This window comes from Saccopteryx bilineata, chromosome 3, assembly GCF_036850765.1.
Source record: "Saccopteryx bilineata isolate mSacBil1 chromosome 3, mSacBil1_pri_phased_curated, whole genome shotgun sequence".
Classification (NCBI taxonomy): Eukaryota; Metazoa; Chordata; class Mammalia; order Chiroptera; family Emballonuridae; genus Saccopteryx; species Saccopteryx bilineata.
The window spans coordinates 58877736-58901688 of NC_089492.1; the positions used below are offsets into that span (position 1 = coordinate 58877736).

The 23953-nt window shown below is 39.8% G+C and overlaps 1 pseudogene; it reads left to right on the forward strand.

Moving 5' to 3' along the window:
• The first annotated feature begins 661 nt into the window (after positions 1–661).
• Positions 662–19665, forward strand: LOC136329776 (nucleolar protein 10-like; annotated as a pseudogene).
• Positions 19666–23953: the final 4288 nt, after the last annotated feature.

Here is a 23953-nt window from a genome sequence, read left to right on the forward strand (position 1 = left end):
TCATATGTTGACTCCAAACCATCGTGCTAGGCACTGTAAAATATTCTGAAATTTATTATTCTTAATATACTTTTAAAACTTAAAAAAAATTCCCCAAAGGACTACATCATATATTCAGGCACATTTTATTTTGTTGGTTTTAACAAAGACTGTCTTGGGATGTAACCAACCTGCCAGCATGCCCTCGAGTGTCATCAATCACATCACAGCTGGCAGGGCTCATCGGCGCTGGTGAGCGGGCATGCGGCCAGGAGCGATGGTGGGGCACGCAGCAGCCGGGACAGCCTCAGGAGGAGAGATTGGAGGGCAGAGCGCGGGGACAGTGCGAACACGCAGCCGAGCCGGGCGCGTGGACGCCAGGGGCTCCACAGTCAGTCTGGGCTCCCACGCGACTTTGAAAGGAGGAGGACCACGCTCCAGGTGAGTGTGGCCTGGCAGTTGCTGAAAAAGAAAGACGAAGACCAACTGTCTGGAGGGGAAATCCAGAGAAGGCACCGAGGAGATGCCAGGGATGGAAGGTATCTGGGCAGAGTGATCAAACCCTTCATTTTCCCTGGACCAAAGGGGGAAAGTATGAGGGACCAGTTCCCAAGCACATGGGAAACGATTTGTCCCCAAAGAGTGAAACCAACAAGTCCACGCATAATATACAAGGTTAGACATGGGGCTACTTCAAGAGACTGTTGCGATGTGTTCAGATAAACCCAAAATGCCAGCCAAGGGAACGAAGAGTCACCACAGAAAGGCTGACCTGGAGTATGATTGCAATTGGGAAAGCAGGTACTTAGTCAGCTATATTGAACCCCATCAGGAGAAGGACACCTTCAAACCACAGTCTTGTTCCACACAGAACAGGCAAACCTGAAGGCCCAGATGGGGTTGCACTCACACAGCTCTGATGGAGGGAGGGCTGGAGTCACCCACAGACCTCAGCATGACTCTCAGGAGACCTCAACATATATGGCTGCTGAAACCCAAAGTGATTAATTATCCAATTCTGTAGTCTACATTATGATTACAAAGTAATCCACAATATTTATATTATTATATTATTATCTGATTTTGATCCTATATTCACCAGAGAATGCCTGATTATACTTTTACTCCTCAAGGATAGCTGCCAAGAGAAAGACAATGTGCTTGTCATACTGGCCTTCATATCTCAGTCAAAGGGATGCTCAGAGTTCCCATTACAAAACAATATCAGCACTTTGATTTATACATCAGCCTTTTGTTGCCTGGGTTAATGGGAGTCTATCTCCTGAGAGCTGGATCTGTACCAAGTATGCTTAAAATTTTAAATATTTGAAGCTTGAAAGCTGACCACTTAACCTAGTATTGGTAAGTGTGGGCTCTAGAGAAAGTAAATGCCGATTTAGGAGACATGGGCATTGACAAAACCAACCTTCCTTAGTAATATCCTAACATTGCCCAATGCCAGCATTCAAATTTTAAAAATTAACAGTATTGGATGTGCATGTGCCAGTTCACCTCAAATGCTTCACAAACAATCCAATTTAAAAAATGGGCAAAGAACCTGAATAGACACTTTTCCAAAAAGGACACACAGATGGCCAATAGACATATGAAAAGATGCTCAACATCACAAAGCACCAGAGAAATGCAAACTAAAACCACAATGATATATCACCTCACACCTGTCAGAATGGCTATCATCAATAAATCAACAAACAAGTGTTAGTAAGGATGTAGAGAAAAGGGAACCCTCATGCACTGTTGGTGGGAAGGCAGATTGGTGCAGTCACGATGGAAAGCAGTATGGAGTTATCTCAAAAAATTAAAAATGAACTGCTTTTTTTCTCAGTGACCCCATTTCTGGGAATATATTATATTTAAGAAGCATATTTCTGGGAATATATCAAGAAGCCTATTCCAAAGAATATATGCACCCCTATGTTCATTGCAGCATTATTTACAATAACCAAGATCTGGAAACAGCTCAAATGCCCACCAGCAGATGAATGGATAAAAAAAGCTGTGGTACACTTACACAATGGAATATTCTGCAGCCATAAAAAAAGAAAATCTTACCTTCTGCAACAGCATGAATGACCTGGAGATCATTATCCTAACTGAAATAAGCCAGTCAGAGAAAGACAAATACCATATCTGTCATTTCACTCACGTGCAGAATCTAATGAACATAATGAACTAGCAAGCAAAATAGAGACAGACTCATACGTAGAAAACAGGCTGACAGCTATAGGGGTGGGGGCGGGATGCTGGGTGAGGGAGGTGGAGGGATTGAGCAAAAAAAAGACAAAGAAAAAAAACTCATCAGCTCAGACAACAGTGAGGTGATTGCCAGGAGCGGGGAGGTGGAGGAGGGTTTGGGTCATTAATGGTGATAGAAAAAGGCTTAACTTGGGAAGGTGAACACACAATACAGTATACAGAGATGTGTTGCAGAATTAGGCACCTGAAACCTGTATAATTATGTTAATCAGTGTCACCTCAATAAATTCAATTTAAAAACCAACCAACAAACAAACAAAACCAGCTTGAATCCTACAAAACTGGAGGGATTACTGTCCTGGGCCAGATCTGTGTTGCAGGAAAAGTTTAAAGTCTTTGAACTGTAAATAAATTCAGTAAGATTGGGCATCAAACTAGGAACTGCTACAGTTTAGATAGTGAGTCACAGCAATCAACACAGTTTTCTATGTCCCTCCAACTACATTTCCTTCAGAGCCTCCCTTGGACACTTCTAGACTTTCACCATTTCTTAGCAGTTTAAACTGTGTGTACCAAAAATCAAACAGCACTCTGGCCATAAGCAAATAACTCACAATATTTGTACTAGAATAGTGACATCCTAAAAGTCAAGAAATAGGAGACATAAATTATAACCAAAGAAACAAACAAACTTAACCCATATAAAAATTTCAATATTTAATATAAATAAATATTTAAATTATAAATTGCTATCAATATTTAAATGGTAAAAGACAGGAAACAGATTAGAAAGATGTTTGTAACAATATGTCAATAAAGGGGAGGAAACATTTTATTTTAAAGTATCCAAACTTTCCAATAAGTGAGTGAAAATGGTCCTTGTTAGAGCATCATTCCAATACACTAAGGTTGCAGGCACCTGGACAGGGTGCACACAAGAATCAGCATGCAGACAGTGGAACAAATTGAAATTTCCCTCTCTCTCTCTCTGTTTCTCTCTCTCTCTCAAATAAATAAATAAATAAATAAATATGAAAAGAGGGAAATTATATTATATACCTTTTTAGAAATAAGCACGAATACCTAGTAGAAATTAAGTACAGTTGAGAAGGAAATAAGATTTTCAGATGCTGCTGTTAAGAGCACAAGTTTACATAACTCTTCTTGGTTTCATTACACATCAAGGGTAATGAAATGATTTACATTCTTTTACAATTAGCCTGACTTTAAGGTTTTTATCCTAAGGGGAAAAGGAAAAAAGGAAAATGCTACATGCATTAACATAACACAATCTTACATAATAGAAAAAAATTGAAAACAACCTAAATTGCCAACAAATGAGAAACAGTTAAGCTGATTATGACACACAACTCGGTATAATGCGATATAGTCAATTAAAATTCTAATGTTTAGTTCTGTATAATATTTGAGGAAATGTTTAGAATATGCTTTAAAAAAAAGTTTGAGTATGTGGTTTTCCACAACTACAGCTATGGCAATATGTGAGAGAACAGGAAACAGGAAAGCTCTTGTGATGTATTTGAATCTCAACTCTACCACTTACCAGCTGCAAGACACCGGGCATGTTACTTAATGTCTCTGTGCCTCAGATTTTCAGTCTGCAAAATGAGGATAATAACAATATTTACATAATAAGGTTACTATACAGATTAAATTAATTATTGCATGTAAAAATGTTTAGAAATATGTGTATTTTGTGTAGAGCACAGCATATGTACTGTATAAATGTTTACTGCTAGTCATTAGATTATTCTCCCATTATAATATTACCACAGCCTTTAGAATAAATAAAATTTAGAAAGGACACTTTAAAAAAATTTTCCGTCCCAATGTTTATACATTGTTGCTAAAATTTTTTGTTTCTATTAAGAATATTTCATACAGCCTGACCAGGTGGTGGCGCAGTGGATAGAACGTCGGACTGGGATGTGGAAGGACCCAGGTTCAAGACCCCGGGTCGCCAGCTTGAGCGCGGGCTAATCTGGCTTGAGCAAAGAACTCACCAGCTTGGACTCAAGGTCGCTGGCTCCAGCAGGGGGTTACTCGGTCTGCTGAAGGCCCGCGGTCAAGGCACATGTGAGAAAGTAATCAATGAACAACTAAGAAGTCGCAACACGCAACGAGAAACTGATGATTGATGCTTCTCATCTCTCTCCGTTCCTGTCTGTCTGTCCCTGTCTATTTCGGCCTCTGTAAAAAAAAAGAATATTTCATACAGAAGATGTGTTGTAGAATTGTGCACCTGAAACCTGTATAATTTTGTTAACCAGTGTCACCCTAATACAGTGGTTCTCAAACTTTTTAAAGTTGGGGTGCATTTAAAATTCTACAAATAATTGTAGGCGCACTATATACAAATTTCTGAGAAATATGTTATAATAATTAAGTCAAATATTAAAGAAAAATATATAAAGTCCAAGTGTGCTTTTATGGTAATTAAACAAAATAAATACCACAAAATTAAATTTATTCTGACATTTTTATGTTACATTTTCTGAGTTATGCTTTTTAGAATTTGTAAAAGAGAGGGATTAAAAAATAAAAAAACAACAAAAAAGTTATCTTTTTATATATATAGATACATTCTTAGTAAGATTTAGTAAATTCAGCAAGTCCCGGTACAAATGTGTTAAGTTTTTTCATTCTTGTGTTTATGAAAAACATGAGCCTTATATGTCCTAGCAATTTCTTTAATGTTTGGGCATATGTTTGAAAGGTAAACTCTCATTTCTCATCAATACAGCAAAGAATTCCTCTCTTTTTCCTCTTAACTGTGTTGAGGGTAGAAAAATTCTAATTCACAAAAATAGGATGTTGAAAACTGTAGTAAAATGTTCAAAGCTTTTTTTTTTTTTTTTTTTTTTTTTTTTGTATTTTTCTGAAGCTGGAAACGGGGAGGCAGTCAGACAGACTCCCGCATGCGCCTGACCAGGATCCACCCGACATGCCCACCAGGGGCAATGTTCTGCCCATCTGGGGCATCGTCGTGACCAGAGCCACTCTAGCGCCTGGGGCAGAGGCCAAGGAGCCATTCCCAGCACCCGGGCCATCTTTTGCTCCAATGGAGCATCAGCCGCGGGAGGGGAAGAGAGAGACAGAGAGGAAGGAGAGGGGGAGGAGTGGAGAAGCAGATGGGTGCTTCTCCTGTGTGCCCTGGCCGGGAATCGAACCCGGGACTTCCACACACCAGGCCGACTCTCTACCACTGAGCCAACCGGCCAGGGAAAATGTTCAAAGCTTTTTTAGATATTGCCACATAATCTTCTTTTATAGAAATCCAAAAGGCTTCTAGAGACAATTCCTTATGTTTAATCATCAATCCACGATCAGTGGATATAGCGGTCAGTTCTTCTTCTCCTGAAAATGTTAAACCAAAATCACTTGAAGCTTCCATGAATGGGTTTCTATCCAATCGTATTGTTCAGTGTTAAGTGATGGAAAATGCTATACATTAAATTCTGCCCATCAACCTTCAAGTCCTATTTTATTTACACTTAACTTTTGCTCACTTCCAGAATCAGATTCTTCAATATCATGCTTCTTTTTGAGAAATCTATCTATTTTATTTGGGTGTATTTATCTAAACATAATATAATGAAGTGTTAATAATAAATATAATAATGATATGTTAACAAAAAGATGGTGTTTCCATAATAAAATGGTATAATAGAGTAATTATATTTATTTTTATATCTGGGCACATGCTGCAAACCAGCACAGCTAGTAATTCCAGGTCCCGAGTGGGAACAGTGTGAATTAAGAAAATATGGGGTCAGGAGGGCCCTATAATTGCTGCTGGCAAGAACAAAGCGTGCCCAAACACTGTGTCCTGCTTTCTTTATAGGGCAAAGTGAAGCCATTAGCAAATCTTAACTTTACACCAAACAAAGGATAGAAGAAATTTGCCTCCAGTCTTTCTGGGGAACATGGGGGTAGAATAAACAATCCAACACCACAGCTTAACAATCTTTTGAGCTTGAGACTTGTTTGGAGGTTCTAGCAGGGGAGCGCAGCTACTCGTACGTATACCCTTGACTGAAGAATGGTCCTCTCCTCTAGCGGGGAAGGTCGTCCTCTTCGACGGAGCATGCAGCTTCAGGAGGGATGCACATGGAGCGGTGAGGGAGGAAGGGGACACCCGCCTAGCCAGCCAGATCAGCCAAATCAACCCTGGTGATCAATGGGGTGACAGATGTCACAGCCAGATCGCCCTCACATCCTTAACCACCTTTTGAAACCTAATCAGTGAGGTGGGGGGGTTGGGCAGACTGTCAGCTTACAGCCAATTCCCCACAAGTCTGTCCCCAAAAAATCTAAACTCCAAAAACCCTGTTATTTTTTTGGTCCCCAACAGGCACATATTCCTCTGGAATACCATAGGGCACACCTGGAAATCTTCTAGGGTGTACCAGTGTGCCCTAGTGCATACTTTGAGAACCACTGCCCTAATAAATTCAATTTTTAATAAAAAGAATATTTCATAGTATCCTCAAGAACAGTTCAGTTCAATGAACACATACTATGCACCTGCATAATGTTACTATTATAGTTGAATGTGTGTAGTAGCTTCATACCCTGTCAGTATTTAACAACTGCCATTTCACCATGTGTCATTTTAAGTATGTTAACACAAAAAAATATGTGGTATTTCACATGTTTAAATACGAATTTTTTATTGAATTTACTGGGGTGACATTGGTTAATAAAATTATACAGGTTTCAGGGGTACAATTTTATATTAAAACATCTGTATATTGTATTGTGTGTTCACCACCCCAAGCCAATATTTTTAGTACCTTGTCCTTTGAAATCAACATAGACTTTTTGTTCTCTAATGACACAGTGTATTCCCATTTTTGTTTCCATATTTTCAATCATTCAACAAATGTTTATTGAGTATGTATTGTGTACCAGACATACGCAGTACTAGGCACTGAGGATAAAAAGATAGTTCCTGTCCCAAACTTGTATAGTGTCCAAGGAGAAACCCTAATCACAATGCAAAAAATTAAAGTTATAATAAGAGTGTGTCCAGGGGCTACTGAACAAGGAGTATAAGCCCAAAGGAAAGCCTTCAAACTCATTCTGAACGGAGACGGGGCTAATATGAAAATGTTCCAAAGAAGAAGGCATTTGAAGTCACCTTGAGGACACTGGGAAATAACAGGTAAAGCTGGAAGGCCTTCCAGGAAAAGAACACAGCCTCTGCAAAGGTCACAAAGGCAGAAGACAGCATGGCAAGCCCCCAAACACTTAAGTTGAATGGAACAAATCAAGGGTGGAAAGTATTAGGTGAGAGATAATGTCAAAGAGTCCTTACAAAGCCTATTAGAGACCTAGAGATTTACCTTTTTTTATTTCATTGATTAATTAATTGAATGATTTTAAAGAGAAGAAGGAAGAGAGAGAGAAAAATATTGATTTGTTGTTACACTTATTTATGCATTTCTTGGTTGATTTTTCTTTTTCAAAGACAGAGAGAGAATCAGAGAGAGGAATAAATAGGGACAGACAGACAGGAACGAAGAGAGATGAGAAGCATCAATCATCAGTTTTTCTTTTTGACACCTTAGTTGTTCATTGATTGCTTTCTCATATGTGCCTTGACCATGGGGCTACAGCTGACCAAGTAACCCCTTGCTTGAGCCAGCAACCTTGGGCTCAAGCTGGTGAGCTTTTTTGCTCAAACCAGATGAGCCCACACTCAAGCTGGTGACCTCAGGGTCTCAAACCTAGGTCCTCTGCATCCCAGTATGACATTCTATCCATTGTGCCACCACCTGGTCAGGCTCTTGGTTGCTTCTTGTATGTGCCCTGACCAGGGACTGAACCTGCAACATTGGTGTATCGGGACAACCGCTCCAATTGAGCTACATACAAGGCCAGGACCTCAATGGCCAACTCAAAATCCCTACTTAGATGACTAAGAAACATTTAAAACCCAAAACTTTTCTTACATCCCTCAAACCTGCTTCTCCACAACCTTCCCCATTTTCACTGACAGTAAATCTATCCTTCCAGCTGCCTAGTCTTAAAACCTCACAAGCATTTCTGACTCTACTCTTGCTCTCACACTCATTCACCAGGAAAGCCTGTTGAATCATCCCCAAGATGTATGCAGAATCCCACTGCTTTACAATCACTCAGCAGCCACTATCTTGGTCAAAGCCTCAGTATAAGAATGCCTAGAGCCTGATCAGGTAGTGGCATAGTGGGTAGAGCATCAGACTGGGACACAGAGGACCCAGGTTCGAAACTCCAAGGTCACCAGCTTGAGTGCAGGCTCATCTGGTTTGAGCACAGCTCACCAGCTTGAATCCAAGATCGAAGGTCACTGGCTTGAGCAAGGGGTCACTCACTCTGCTGTAGCCCCCCAGTCAAGGCACATATGAGAAAGCAATCAATGAACAACTAAGGTGCCTCAACAAAGAGTTGATGCTTCTCATCTCTCTCCTTTCCTGTCTGTCTGTCCTGTCTGTCTCTGTCTCTGTCTCTGTCATACATACACACACACACAAAAAAAAACTTGGATTACTGCAACTTGGTTTCCCTGCTTCAACCTTTGCTCCACTGACTACATACACACACACAGCCTAATTTAAATTCAGAATCCAGAGTGTCAGTTTGTTAGCATGTCCTCCCAATACTCCAAGGTTGTGGGTTCGATCCCTGATCAGGGAGGACACCGACAGAGTGATCCTTTACAAATGTAAGATCAAGCTGTTACTGAACCTCTTCCGTCCCAGGGCCGGTGGTGGCCCGGCACCTTCCAGGACCTTTGGTGTGTCAGGTAACCTTCAGGTTCTTATCTCCTGCAGAAAAAAATGTTAAGACAAGAGTTCAGGTGAAAGTGAGAGTAAATTTATTAAAGCTTGGAACAGTGAGTCAAAAGAAGGGTCCCTGAAGACAGGATCAGGGATGAGCTCAGGGAGAACGCCACTGTCCACTGCTCCCTGGTGCAGGTCTGATGTAGGGACCCTCAAAGCTGAGGATAAAGAAGCAAAGTACAGGCCTGAGGAAAGGCGGAGCGGGCGTGCTCAGAGAGTGTGCGCTGGCATCCTTTGTCCTGAGGGTTTTATCTATTTTCCATAGACGGAAATTTTAATGGAGGTCTCAGGGGAGGACCTCAGCAGAATATTTGTTAGATCTCCGTTATGTTGGTTAGCATGCTGATGGGTCAAAATGAGCATTGTGTGGGGCCAGGGGTCATTCTCTGGTTAGCTTCAACTCTATCTTGGAATAGTCTGACCCTGCTTGGTTTTTAGTTACCTATGTCCCTGACTAATGTGATTTTGAACAACCTGCTCTCAGATATCTTTAGGTTTAAACTACCTGGTCTTAGGTATCTTTGGTTAGGGAAGACAGCCTTATGATTTATCAGCCATTCCAGCCTTTTGTCTGTTTCCTCATTCCACTTGCCAGGGAATTTTCCCAGTTTCTTACTAATCGGCCTCAAAGTCATCTCTATGACCCAAATCCTGCAACGGTTCCTGCAACATGTTATCTGAAGTGAAAGCCCAGGAGTGTGAACACCACAGGCCTCCGAGGCTGATGCTCATATGCACCGCAGGTAAAGCCACCTGAACCAGAACGCAGGTCGCTGCTTTTCCAGCCACGGTGCGGGTCTCCACCATCTAAGCTGCACCAAGTCCCTGCCTAAGTGGCTTTCTGGCAGGAAGAGAAAAGCACTGCAGAAGAAAGATGCCAAGAATTGAACTTACTTAGGATTTTGAAATGCCTACTCTTTGTACCACTATTAAGTTTTCAAAAAGACGGACAATATATTTTAGCAACTAGAACATATAACCTTGCATTCAGTGACAACAATTAATTATTCTTGAAGTTTGAAAGGTGTTTAGAGTCAGAAATAATAACCTTTAAAACACTGTTTGATGACTATTCAAAGATTGTCTTCTTATATAGTGACAGATATATCAAATTCCATTCACAATCAGGTTACTACAAAACCAAGCCTGACCAGGCAGTGGCGCAGTGGATAGAGCATTGGACTGGGATGCAGAGGACCCAGGTTCAAGACCCCGAGGTTGCCAACTTGAGCGCAGGCTCATCTGGTTTGAGCAAAAGTCCACCAGCTTGAACCCAAGGTCGCTGGCTCCAGCAAGGGGTTACTCGGTCTGCTGAAGGCCTGCGGTCAAGGCACATATGAGAAAGCAATCAATGAACAACTAAGGTGTTGCAACGTGCAATGAAAAACCTAATGATTGAGACGTCACGGAAATGGCGCCATGAGCAGCGCGTCCGACAGCTCTCCCCCAAATCACAACAAATTTATCAACTAGAAACAGAAAAATTTATCCTCGGAGCATTCCGGAGTTCCACACAAACTGATAGCGAAAGGACTGTTATCACTTGAATCTGAGAGACGAGGGTGTGGAGAAATCTACCACAGGGACGTTCTTTCAAACCGCAAGGAAGTGCGCCTGTGGTGAGTCAGCCCATATACTTGGGAACCGCGAGGCGCCGCGAGCAGCCGCGAGCCGCCACCGCGAGCCTCCGCGAGCCCCCGCGCGAGCCGCCACCGCGAGCGGCCGCTGCGAACCGCCGCCACGAGCCACCGCCGCGAGCCGCGCGCGCCCGGTCCCGTTGAGCACCGCTGACGTTCCCAGGGGCCCACACACCGCGAGTGGGGGTCGCCGGCCACCGGTGCCCGGAGCGCCCCATTCGCGCACGTGCCTTGGGCATTCCACGCGCCCAGGGCGCCCTGCTGGCCCGCACACCCAGGGGGCTCCATTATCCTGCGCCTGGTGCGGTCCAGCCGCCAGCTGCGGGGCGAGCGGGAGAGGCTTGGGAGATTCTCTCCGTGGGCGGGGCACCTCACCCAGCCATTCAAGCTAACAATCAAGCGTTGGGGGAGGGGCGCGCGCAGGCAGCCTAAAATACCTTCGGAAGCACAGCTGCGACCCAATCACTGAAATTAGCTTAACCCATAAAATCTGCGCACCCTCGGTTCTAATTGATAAGATCTCTCTCAGTTCAGCGATCCAAGACAAGAGGCGTGATATTTTTTAGTGCCTCTCGCTAAAGGGGCGGGGGCAACTTCTGATTGATAGAGCCTCCATATTCAGGGATAAACGCTAACAAGAAGGACTTGGCAGATAATAAGGTCTATACTACACTAGTCGTAAGCAGAGACTAGTGCCTCTTCTTCCCTGCAAAAACAGGCTACAAAGTGTGGAAAGCCTGGGTTGAGAGGTCCAACTAAATGATAGGCGCTGAACAGTCACCTTGACAACAATTGACTCCCACCCCCGCCTGATTACACTGGAGGCCCTGACTGTCAGAGCCTTTCCCAAAGCCTTGCACTGAGTGGGGATAGAGTGGGGATTTCCCAGCTCTTTGAGCCTCTTACTCCCCAGGCAGAAGCAGTTGCAGCCTTATAGCTGGATCACCAGGCTGCTAATTCAGAAAGGGGGGACTAGGAGAGAGAATCCAGGAAAGCAAACTCTCTCATCGTTGGACCCTGCAAACGCCAACAAGCCTTTACTTCCAGCAAGACTAAAGCCAATTATATGACATTGCCATAGAATCCCATCAACTGCAAATCCCTACCTAAGAGTGACACAGGGGCAGAGCCTGGGGTACAGAGTCACCGACCAGGAAGAGGGAGAGAAAAGAAAAAGGAAGAAGTTAACCTCTCAAAATCAAGAAAAACCCACAGACTTTACAACTTGATCCACTAATTTTTTGTTGTTGTTGTTGTTGTTTGTTTCTTCTATCTTTTTGCCTTTATTTCCTCCACCTTGGTCCTTCTATTCTCTGCCCATCTTATGCTTCCCCTTTCCTGAACTACACTACCCATGAGTGTTGCATTTTATTTTTCTTCTTCATCCTCACCCTCCTTTAAGGTTATACTCCAAAACACTTAACTCTCACTCTCTCCTCTTTTGTTTTGTTTTTTTTTTTTTGTCTTGCTTTATTTTGTTTTTTTCTCTTCCTATTTTATTTCTTCCTTCGTTTTTCTCTTTTTCTTATTTTTTCCTTACTATTCGTTTTTTCTTTTCTCATTTTACTTTCCTCCTATATAATCCTCAATCACGAACAAATTAGTTAATTTGGGACTCAAGGCTTTTTTTTGGCTTTATTTCTCTTTTTTGCTTTTGTTTTTATTTTTTTTTCTTGTTTGTTTATTTTTGTGGCATTTTGGGTCCTCCCAACCCAAGGTCTCCATTGTATTTAGTCTTCGCTCCACTTAATACAACAGATTTTTACTTATTACTTTTATTTTTTCTTCTTTATTATTCTTTTTTGGTCCTTTTTTCTGGTTCCCTCTTATCCCTCTCATTATATCTCTTAGTTGACCATCACTTACAAGCAAATCATCTTATGCTTGTCTAAGATTTTCTTCCTTTTTTTTTTTTTGCATTTAGTAGGTCCCTACTCCCTTTTTTTGCCCCTTGAACTCTTCACCCCAAATCAGGCCCTCCATTATAGGCACGATATTTCCCTGAGGAGGGGAGAGGAGGGAAAGAGAAGAGAGAAAAAAAGGGGGAAATAATAAATTATTACTGTTTTTTTTTGTGGGGTGTTTTACCTTTTTTTTTTTTTTTACTTTTTACTCTTTATTAATTCTAATTAGTGCTATCAATAAGACCACCCTCAGATGCCGATAAGAAAGAGGAAATCGAATATTATGGATACAAAAGAAAGAGAGGTAACACAAATAGATGAGGAAAAATCTATGGAGAAAAGACTTAACATATTGGAAGCCTTGGAGCTAAATGACAGAGAATTCAAAATAGAAATCTTAAAAATACTCAGAGATATACAAGAAAACACAGAAAGGCAATATAGGGAGATCAGAAAACAACTCAATGAACACAAAGAATATATTACCAAGGAAATTGAAACTATAAAAACAAATCAAACAGAAATGAAAAACTCAATTCACGAGCTGAAAAACGAGGTAACAAGCTTAGCTAACAAAACAGCCCAGATTGAAGATAGGATTAGTGAAATAGAAGACAAACAACTTGAGGCACAACAGAGAGAAGAAGAAAGAGACTCAAAAATAATAAAAAACGAGAAAGCCCTACAGGAATTGTCTGACTCCATCAGAAAGAATAACATAAGAATAATAGGTATATCAGAGGGAGAAGAGAAAGAAAATGGAATGGAGAATATACTCAAACAAATAATAGACGAGAACTTCCCAAGCCTGTGGAAGGAACTAAAGCCTCAAATTCAAGAAGCAAACAGAACACCGAGTTTTCTTAACCCCAACAAACCCACTCCAAGGCACATCATAATAAAGATGACACAAACCAATGACAAAGAAAAAATTCTCAAGGCAGCCAGGGAAAAGAAGAGTACAACATATAAAGGAAGGCCTATTAGATTATCATCAGATTTCTCAGCAGAAACTCTACAAGCTAGAAGAGAGTGGACCCCAATATTTAAAGCCCTGAAAGAGAGGAACTTTCAGCCAAGAATACTATACCCATCAAAGCTATCCTTCAAGTATGAAGGAGATATAAAAACATTCACAAATACAGAAAAGATGAGAGAATTTATCAACAGAAAGCCCCCACTCCAGGAAATACTAAAGGGGGTTTTCCAACCAGATTCAAAGAACAAAAGAAAACAACACCACAAGTAACAGCTCCACCAAGAACACAATAAAACCAAACTTAAACTGTGACAACAAAGGAAAAAAAGGGGGGAGAGGATGGAGATTAACAGTAGCAAAGGATGATGAAGTGCAGAAATACTTATAAGATAGGGTACTACAATGAATATGGTAGGTACCCTTTTCATTACTTAATGGTAACCACCCTTAAAAAAAACCACCACAAAAACACTTGACTTAAAAAAGGTAGCAACAGAGGAAAGAAGTATGGAACACAAACAAACAAAAACAAATGATAGAAAAACAAAAGAGAAGAATCAAACTAGATACAAAACTAACAGAAAGCAATTTATAAAATGGCAGTAGGGAACCCACAAGTGTCAATAATTACACTAAATGTAAATGGATTAAAGTTACCAATAAAAAGACACAGAGTAGCAGAATGGATTAAAAAAGAAAATCCAACTATATGCTGCCTACAAGAAACACATCTAAGCAACAAGGATAAAAACAAATTCAAAGTGAAAGGCTGGAAAACAATACTCCAAGCAAACAACACCCAAAAAAAAGCAGGCGTAGCAATACTCATATCTAATAATGCTGACTACAAGACAGAAAAAGTACTCAGAGACAAAAATGGTCATTTCATAATGATTAAGGGGAAGTTGAATCAAGAAGACATAACAATCCTTAATATATATGCACCAAACCAAGGAGCACCAAAATATATAAGACAGCTACTTATTGACCTTAAAACAAAAACTAACAAAAATACAATCATACTTGGAGACCTCAATACACCGCTGACGGCTCTAGATCGGTCATCCAAACAGAGAATCAATAAAGATATAGTGGCCTTAAACGAAATACTAGAACACCTGGATATGATAGACATCTACAGGACACTTCATCCCAAAGCGACAGAGTATACATTTTTCTCTAGTGTACATGGAACATTCTCAAGAATTGACCATATGTTGGGCCACAAAGACAATATCGGCAAATTTAGAAAAATTGAAATTGTACCAAGCATATTTTCTGATCATAAAGCCTTGAAACTAGAATTCAACTGCAAAAAAGAGGGGGAAAACCCACAAAAATGTGGAAACTAAACAACATACTTCTAAAAAATGAATGGGTCAAAGAAGAAATAAGCGCAGAAATCAAAAGATATATACAGACAAATGAAAATGAAAATACGACATATCAGAATCTCTGGGATGCAGCAAAAGCAGTAATAAGAGGAAAGTTCATATCACTTCAGGCCTATATGAACAAACAAGAGAGAGCCGAAGTAAACCACTTAACTTCACACCTTAAGGAACTAGAAAAAGAAGAACAAAGACAACCCAAAACCAGCCGAAGAAAGGAGATAATAAAAATCAGAGCAGAAATAAATGAAATAGAGAACAGAAAAACTATAGAAAAAATCAATAAAACAAGGAGCTGGTTCTTTGAAAAGATCAACAAAATTGACAAACCCTTGGCAAGACTCACCAAGGAAAAAAGACACAGGACTCAAATAAATAAAATCCAAAATGAAAGAGGAGAGATCACCACAGACATCATAGATATACAAAGAATTATTGTAGAATACTATGAAAAATTATATGCCACCAAATACAACAATCTAGAAGAAATGGATAAATTCCTAGAACAATACAACCTTCCTAGACTGAGTCATGAAGAAGCAGAAAGCCTAAACAGACCAATCAGCAGGGAGGAAATAGAAAAAACTATTAAAAATCTCCCCAAAAATAAAAGTCCAGGCCCAGACGGTTATACTAGTGAATTCTATCAAACATTCAAAGAAGACTTGGTTCCTATTCTACTCAAAGTCTTCCAAAAAATTGAAGAAGAAGCAATACTTCCAAACACATTTTATGAGGCCAACATAACCCTCATACCAAAACCTGGCAAGGATGGAACAAAGAAAGAAAACTACAGACCAATATCTCTAATGAATACAGATGCTAAAATACTAAACAAAATACTGGCAAACCGAATACAACAACATATTAAAAAAATAATACATCACGATCAAGTGGGATTCATCCCAGAATCTCAAGGATGGTTCAACATACGCAAAACGGTTAACGTAATACACCATATCAACAAAACAAAGAACAAAAACCACATGATCTTATCAATAGATGCAGAAAAGGCTTTTGATAAAATACAACACAATTTTATGTTTAAGACTCTCAACAAAATGGGTATAGAAGGAAAATATCTCAACATGATAAAGGCCATATATGATAAACCATCAGCCAACATCCTATTAAACGGCATAAAACTGAGGACTTTCTACCTTAAATCAGGAACAAGACAGGGTTGTCCACTCTCTCCACTCTTATTCAACGTGGTGCTAGAAGTTCTGGCCAGAGCAATCAGACAAGACAAAGAAATAAAAGGCATCCATATCGGAAAAGAAGAAGTAAAGCTATCACTTTTTGCTGATGATATGATCCTATACATCGAAAACCCGAAGGACTCCACAAAAAGATTATTAGAAACAATAAACCAATACAGTAAGGTCGCAGGATACAAAATTAACATACAAAAGTCCATAGCCTTTCTATATGCCAACAATGAAATATTAGAAAACGAACTCAAAAAAATAATCCCCTTCACGATTGCAACAAAAAAAATAAAATACCTAGGAATAAACATAACAAAGAACGTAAAGGACCTATATAATGAAAATTACAAAGCATTGTTAAGGGAAATCGAAAAAGATACAATGAGATGGAAAAATATTCCTTGTTCTTGGATAGGAAGAATAAATATAATCAAAATGGCCATATTACCCAAAGCAATATACAAATTTAATGCAATTCCCATCAAAATCCCTATGAGATTTTTTAAAGAAATGGAACAAAAAATCATCAGATTTATATGGAACTATAAAAAACCCCGAATAGCCAAAACAATCCTAAGGAAAAAGAATGAAGCTGGGGGCATTACAATACCTGACTTCAAACTATATTATAGGGCCACGATAATCAAAACAGCATGGTATTGGCAGAAAAATAGACACTCAGACCAATGGAACAGAATAGAAAGCCCAGAAATAAAACCACATATATATGGTCAAATAATCTTTGATAAAGGGGCCAACAACACACAATGGAGAAAAGAAAGCCTCTTCAACAAATGGTGTTGGGAAAACTGGAAAGCCACATGCAAAAGAATGGAACTCGACTACAGCCTGTCCTCGTGTACTAAAATTAATTCAAAATGGATCAAAGACCTAAATATAAGACCTGAAACAATAAAGTACATAGAAGAAGACATAGGTACTAAAATCATGGACCTGGGTTTTAAAGAACATTTTATGAACTTGACTCCAATGGCACGAGAAGTGAAGGCAAAGATAAATGAATGGGACTACATCAGAATAAAAAGTTTTTGCTCAGCAAGAGAAACTGATATCAAAATAAACAGACAGCCAACTATATGGGAACTGATATTTTCAAACGACAGCTCAGATAAGGGCCTAATATCCAAAATTTACAAAGAACTCATAAAACTCAACAACAAACAAACAAACAATCCAATAAAAAAATGGGAAGAGGACATGAACAGACACTTCTCCCAGGAAGAGATACAAATGGCCAACAGATATATGAAAAGATGCTCAGCTTCATTAGTTATTAGAGAAATGCAAATCAAAACTACAATGAGATACCACCTCACTCCTGTTAGATTAGCTATTATCAACAAGACGGGTAATAGCAAATGTTGGAGAGGCTGTGGAGAAAAAGGAACCCTCATTCACTGTTGGTGGGACTGTAAAGTAGTACAACCATTATGGAGGAAAGTATGGTGGTTCCTCAAAAAACTGCAAATAGAACTACCTTATGACCCAGCAATCCCTCTACTGGGTATATACCCCAAAACCTCAGAAACATTGATACGTGAAGACACATGTAGCCCCATGTTCATTGCAGCACTGTTCACAGTGGCCAAGACATGGAAACAACCAAAAAGCCCTTCAATAGAAGACTGGATAAAGAAGATGTGGCACATATACACTATGGAATACTACTCAGCCATAAGAAATGATGACATCAGATCATTTACAGCAAAATGGTGGGATCTTGATAACATTATAAGGAGTGAAATAAGTAAATCAGAAAAAAACAAGAACTACATGATTCCATACATTGGTGGAACATAAAAATGAGACTAAGAGACATGGACAAGAGTGTGGTGGTTACCAAGGGTGGGGGGGGAGGGAGGACATGGGAGGGAGGGAGGGAGGGAGAGAGTTAGGGGGAGGGGGAGGGGCACAGAGAACTAGATAGAGGGTGACGGAGGACAATCTGACTTTGGGCGAGGGGTTTGCAAAATAATTTGATGACAAAATAACCTAGACATGTTTTCTTTGAATATATGTACCCTGATTTATTAATGTCATCCCATTACCATTAATAAAAATTTATTAAAAAAAAAACAAAAACCTAATGATTGATGCTTCTCATCTCTCTCCGTTCCTGTCTGTCTATCCTTCTCTCTGACTCCCTCTCTCTGTCTCTGTAAAAAAACAAAACAAAACAAAAAAAAGCCTGACCTGTGGTGGTGCAGTGGATAAAGCGTTGACCTGGAATGCTAAGGTCGCCGGTTCAAAACCCTGCACTTGTCTGGTCAAGGCACATATGGGAGTTGATACTTCCAGCTCCTCCTCCCCTTCTCCTCTTTAAAAAATGAATAAAAAAAAAAACCCAAAGTTTGGAAGAGATTTCTCTTACTGTTTTCCATCTTGTGACTTATACTTCATTGGTACAAGCTCTGAAGTTTATAGATTAAACTTAGAATAAGAATGGTATCTAAAACCTCTACAAAATGATGCTGTGGAGAATAATGTTTGTGCATGGCTCAGTTCAGCATTCTTGTTCAGTTGCCCAGTTTGGAGCTGTCTGTCATGCACTTGTGTCTCATGGCTATAGCTGGATAAGCAGGACTCTCCTGATGATGTTTAATAGCTTGAGGAGAAGGTCTTTTCTCCTATTGCCTAGGTAAACAGTCTGGGAAAAGCATAGGCATCTCATTTCTGTATTTGTGGGTATCTGGTTGAGGTAAGTTTGGGACGTAGGTAAGATTCCCCTCAGGACATTCTTAGTGTTTATTAGCTTTTAACTAGTGTTGTAAACCCAGTGCCAGAATTTGGAGATCAGAGTTCTTTTGTTCATGGCTTTTTATTCACTGTGACTAATAAGCTTCCTAATAAATTTTATTCCTAATAAAAACTTCAGTGCATGGTTTGTTTGCCACAGGAACGGTAGAGAGTCGGGTAAAGTGCTGGGACCTAAGAACTCGAAACAGAGTTGGCCTATTTGTGCATTAAGTAATGGCACCGTAGATTCAGAGATATGCAGTTTATCAACAGTCTCTGCTCTGAAATTTAATGTGGCTTGACCATAGCAGTTGGAACATCCATAGGGCAGGATTCATTATATGATCTTCAATCTGATAAGCGTTGCTAGGTAATGATCACCAACCAATATGGGCTTCCCATTAAATCCGTTCATTTCCAGGATTCTTTAGATTTGAGTTTGTCTGTGGATTCTCGAATTATCAAAATGTGGAATAAGAACCCAAGAAAATTATTTACTTCCAGTCCCGATGATGGAAAAGACTGGGTTGAATTACTTAGGAAACAGTGCAGATTTCTCCAGCAGGACAAAAGAGGGAAGCAGCAGGAACAGCTCAGGGAGGACCCGTGCCTGGTCCTCAAGCCCCAGTTTTATGAAATCAAAGCAGGCAAAGAATTCAGAAGCTCCAGAGGTTCTGCCACCAAGCAACAGCTAACGAATAAAATCCTGGAAGATTGGTTGAAACTCGAAGCAAAAAAATGAGACATTGAATGTATCAGACACCACAGTTGGCAGCAAACAATTGACATTCACATTACAGGGGTCTGTCTGGACAGCAGAAGCAACAGGAGGCTGAGAATCTGTACTGACAGGAAAGGAAAGCATTCCATCCCTGCCGGTCACCTGAAGTTCAGACACAAGAGAGGATGGTCGCTTCACCAAGTTTGAAAGTGATCCTGACAATTTGTGATTGGGAGGAGCTCGCCTCCCCCAAGGTGATCATCATTAGAGCACATTGAACACAGGTATGGGACCCCCCATTTTAAAAGTGCCATGTCAATTCTTGACACATCTACAGAGGTTATGATTTGGCAAGTTGTCCCTGTGCCTTCTGGGTCAGAGCATCGTTCCCGGGTGCTTTTTGCCAGTTGTTGCTCTCCATAACCATCATCTTCTCCCCACCCCACCCCGTCTTAATCAAGTAGACCAGGTGGTTGTTTCTTAATATTGTGAAATGTGTATCATGAAACAGAAGGTTCTCCTGTGCTAAAGACAAAGGTTGCTTGTGTCCAGGAGCTTTCTCTCACAGTGCCACCTCCATTCACAAGTGAACCGCCCAGGAGCGCTCCTCCTGGGTGTTTTTTAAAAAATATTTTTATACCAAGAGAATAGAAATTAATGGTAATAACAACCTGAAATAAAAAATGGAAGCTAACTGGGTATTCTTTTATACTTGATACAAAATTACAGATTCTTTTTTCCGTTTCTTATGTTCTTCTCCAGAGATACACTGGCTGGAGAAGACATTTATAACAATAAATACTTTCATTTGAACACAATAAATAAATAAATAAATAAATAAATAAATAAATAAAAGCCAGCGTCCTTACAATGACCCACTAGAGCAGGCGTGGCCAACAGTTTTTGCCCCCGGGGCAGATTAGAAAGAAAACTTTTTTCACTGGCTGGATGAAATATTAAAATTAAAAGATGTTAAATACAAAAAGGATTCATTTAAGTAAACAAAATTTTATTATGTAATTTATTTATGAATAAATGTAAGTGAGTGAAAAATATTTTTAATATACAATATTATTTTAATAAAAACATATTTTAATAAAAATACAATTACATACCGTATAAATATTTAAACTGTATCGCAATCAATCAAAACAATATTTAATTAATAGAATGGGCATGAGGGGTTAAATAGCAAATAAAACAATTATTTCTTTTTACAAACAGCCTGGACACGTTTTCAGTTATCAACTGCAGCTATTGTCTATGCTACAATGCCCCTTGATTCAGCACACTTGACCACAAAAATAACGAATTGTTTGACTTCGGTTGCGCACTGGCAAACTCCGCCTAAAAGAATGTGGGTTTCACATTGCTGCTAAACGTCAAACAGTTCATATTGAGTACAGATGAGTACAAAAGTTGCAAATCTTTATAATGGAATTTTTTTAAAAAATAAAGAAGTATTGTGAATCCATTCAACCAATTATTGGAAGTTAACCCTAGATTAGTCACATGCGGAATTCTTTTCCACATATCATTATCTTCTTAAATATCTCAATTTCCAATAATCAAAGACACTTCCGCTTCTGAATAGCTGAGATTTTAAAGTAGCGGGAATATTAAAAATTTAATTGTGGGCCATATAAACTCATTACACGGGCCAGATTCACCTGCGGGCTGTACGTTGGCCATGCCTGCACTAGAGCCTGTCTGATCCATGTCTCCATGCTTTTCTGGTCTGCTACTCTCCCCATTCCTGAGCTTCACTCCAGCTCATTAGACTCCCTGTTATTCCTAGGACATGCCAGGCATGTTTCTGCCTTTTAACCTTGGTCTAGCTGTTACCTTGACTTGGGACCTGCATCTCTCCATTATTCACTTAACGACCTTGTCTTCTTAAATCTTTGATAAAATCTCAGCAAGAAGGTTTATCATGAGCAAATCATTTAATACTTTATACAGCCTGCTCCCGAAACCAGCACTCTCAATCCTTCTCACACTGTTTTACTTGTCCCACTTCCCATTCACCATCAAGCATATTATTTAGTTTACTTACTATTTGTTGAGTTTGTTTGTTGTCTGTCTTCCTCTACCACGCACACACAAACACATATTCACACTTACAGAGAATAAGCTTGCTGTAGGCAGGGATTTTTGTGTGTTTTCATTGATGTATCTCATGCTTTTAAAACAATGTCTGGCCCACATTAGGCACTCCATAGTTGTTAATACCTCCATGAATGAATGGAGGAAACAACAGGAAACCAGCAACAGTGGTTATAGCTGGAAAGTGAACTGGGTGAATGGAGTCATGATGGAAAATGGTGTAATTATATTTATTTTTCTTCCTTTTTAATGTTGTTATGTATGTTAACCATTCAAAAATGTTAATAAAAGAATAAAACAATAAAATATAAAGTGTAGTCCTGAGTTGATGACACCCCCTTGGGATCCTTGTATAAGTAAATAGAAAACTATCTGATGGCTCACTAAATCCACGTTTCACAATGTTACCACACATGAAGGCCTGCTGAAGATAAGCTCACAATCTGAAATTACAGAACATATGAACAAAGTTTGCCATGAGTGCTAAGACAATACACACAGCTACTCCTAGGACTACACAGCCCCCATGAGCTTCAGATAAATAATCAGATGGAATCCCATAAAAAATATGTATGTATGTATGTATATATATAGCTATAGATATGCAGACATGTATTTTATAGATGAGATTATAAATACAAAGTAAAAAATTAAAAATAAAATAAAGTACTCTGAAGAAATACTTTAAAGGTTAAAAATTATAATTTATAAAAATAAAGAACACTGAAATTTTTGAAATTTCACACACCTAATAGATGTGTTAAACAACAGCTTTGTCACTCATTTCAAATGCGCTGGGAGATACTGAGGAAAATCATCCACAATGCAGCATAAAGTGACAAGGAAGTAGAAAATATGAACATTCCAAAAGGAGAGAACAGAAAACATGAGGAGAGATAAAAAAAAATATTCAAATAAATAATGGTTAATAATTATCCAAATTAATGAAAAGGAAACAATTTTTAAAGTGCAACAATTTCTAAGCAGAAGTAAAAAATCCATCTCTAGACACATCAGAGTTAAACTGTAGAACCAATTAGAAATAAGTGTTGTTTTATTTATTTTTAACAACATTTTAAAGATTTCTTGATTTTAGAGAGAAGGAAGGGAGAGAGAGAAAGAGAGAGAGAGAGAGACAACAATTTGTTGTTCACTTTTTTATGCATTCTTTGATTGATTCTTGTATATGCCCTGACCTAGGATCAAATCTACAACCCTGGCATATTGGGCCAATGCTTTAACCAACTGAGTTACCTGGCCAGAGCAGATAGAAATTTTAAAGGCAAACAATAAATAAATATAGATTAGCAACAAAGGAGTAACAATTAAACCAACAGATTTCTCCTCAACAGTAGCAGAAGACAAAAGACTGTCAAATACTTATTTTCAAAAGCCTGAAAAACAATATACCCAATTTCTACTCAAGAATTAGGATGAAATTATAGACACTGCTGCAAAAAGGAAGTATCAATCAGTTCAGGTTGCTATGACAAAATTCTATAAACTGGGTGGCTTAAACAAAAGTCATATATTGCTCACAGTTGTGGAGACTGTGAAGTCCAAGACCAAGGTGCCAACTGACCAGGCTCCTGGTGCTAGCCCACTTCCTGGCTTGCCGATGGCTGCCTTTTCCCGGTGTTTGCACACAGGTGGTAGAGATGGGGTGGGAGAGTGGGGGAGAGGGGGTTCTGTTCTCCCCTCCGTTTTTTAAAAAGGATACTAATCACATCATGGGGCCCACCCTCATACCTTCATCTAAACCTAATTACTTCCCAAAAGCCCCACCTTCAAATACCATCACACTGGGGGTTGGGGCTTCAGGATATAAATTTTGAGGAGATACAAACTTTCAGTCCGTAGCACAAAGAAAAAATGTTTAAGAAATCATTTTTTTTAGCCCTGGCCGGTTGGCTCAGCGGTAGAGCGTCGGCCTGGCATGCGGGGGACCCGGGTTCGATTCCGGCCAGGGCACATAGGAGAAGCGCCCATTTGCTTCTCCACCCCCACCCCCCTCCTTCCTCTCTATCTCTCTCTTCCCCTCCCGCAGCCAAGGCTCCATTGGAGCAAAGATGGCCCGGGCGCTGGGGATGGCTCCTTGGCCTCTGCCCCAGGCGCTAGAGTGGCTCTGGTCGCGGCAGAGCGACGCCCCAGAGGGGCAGAGCATTGCCCCCTGGTGGGCAGAGCGTCGCCCCTGTGGGCGTGC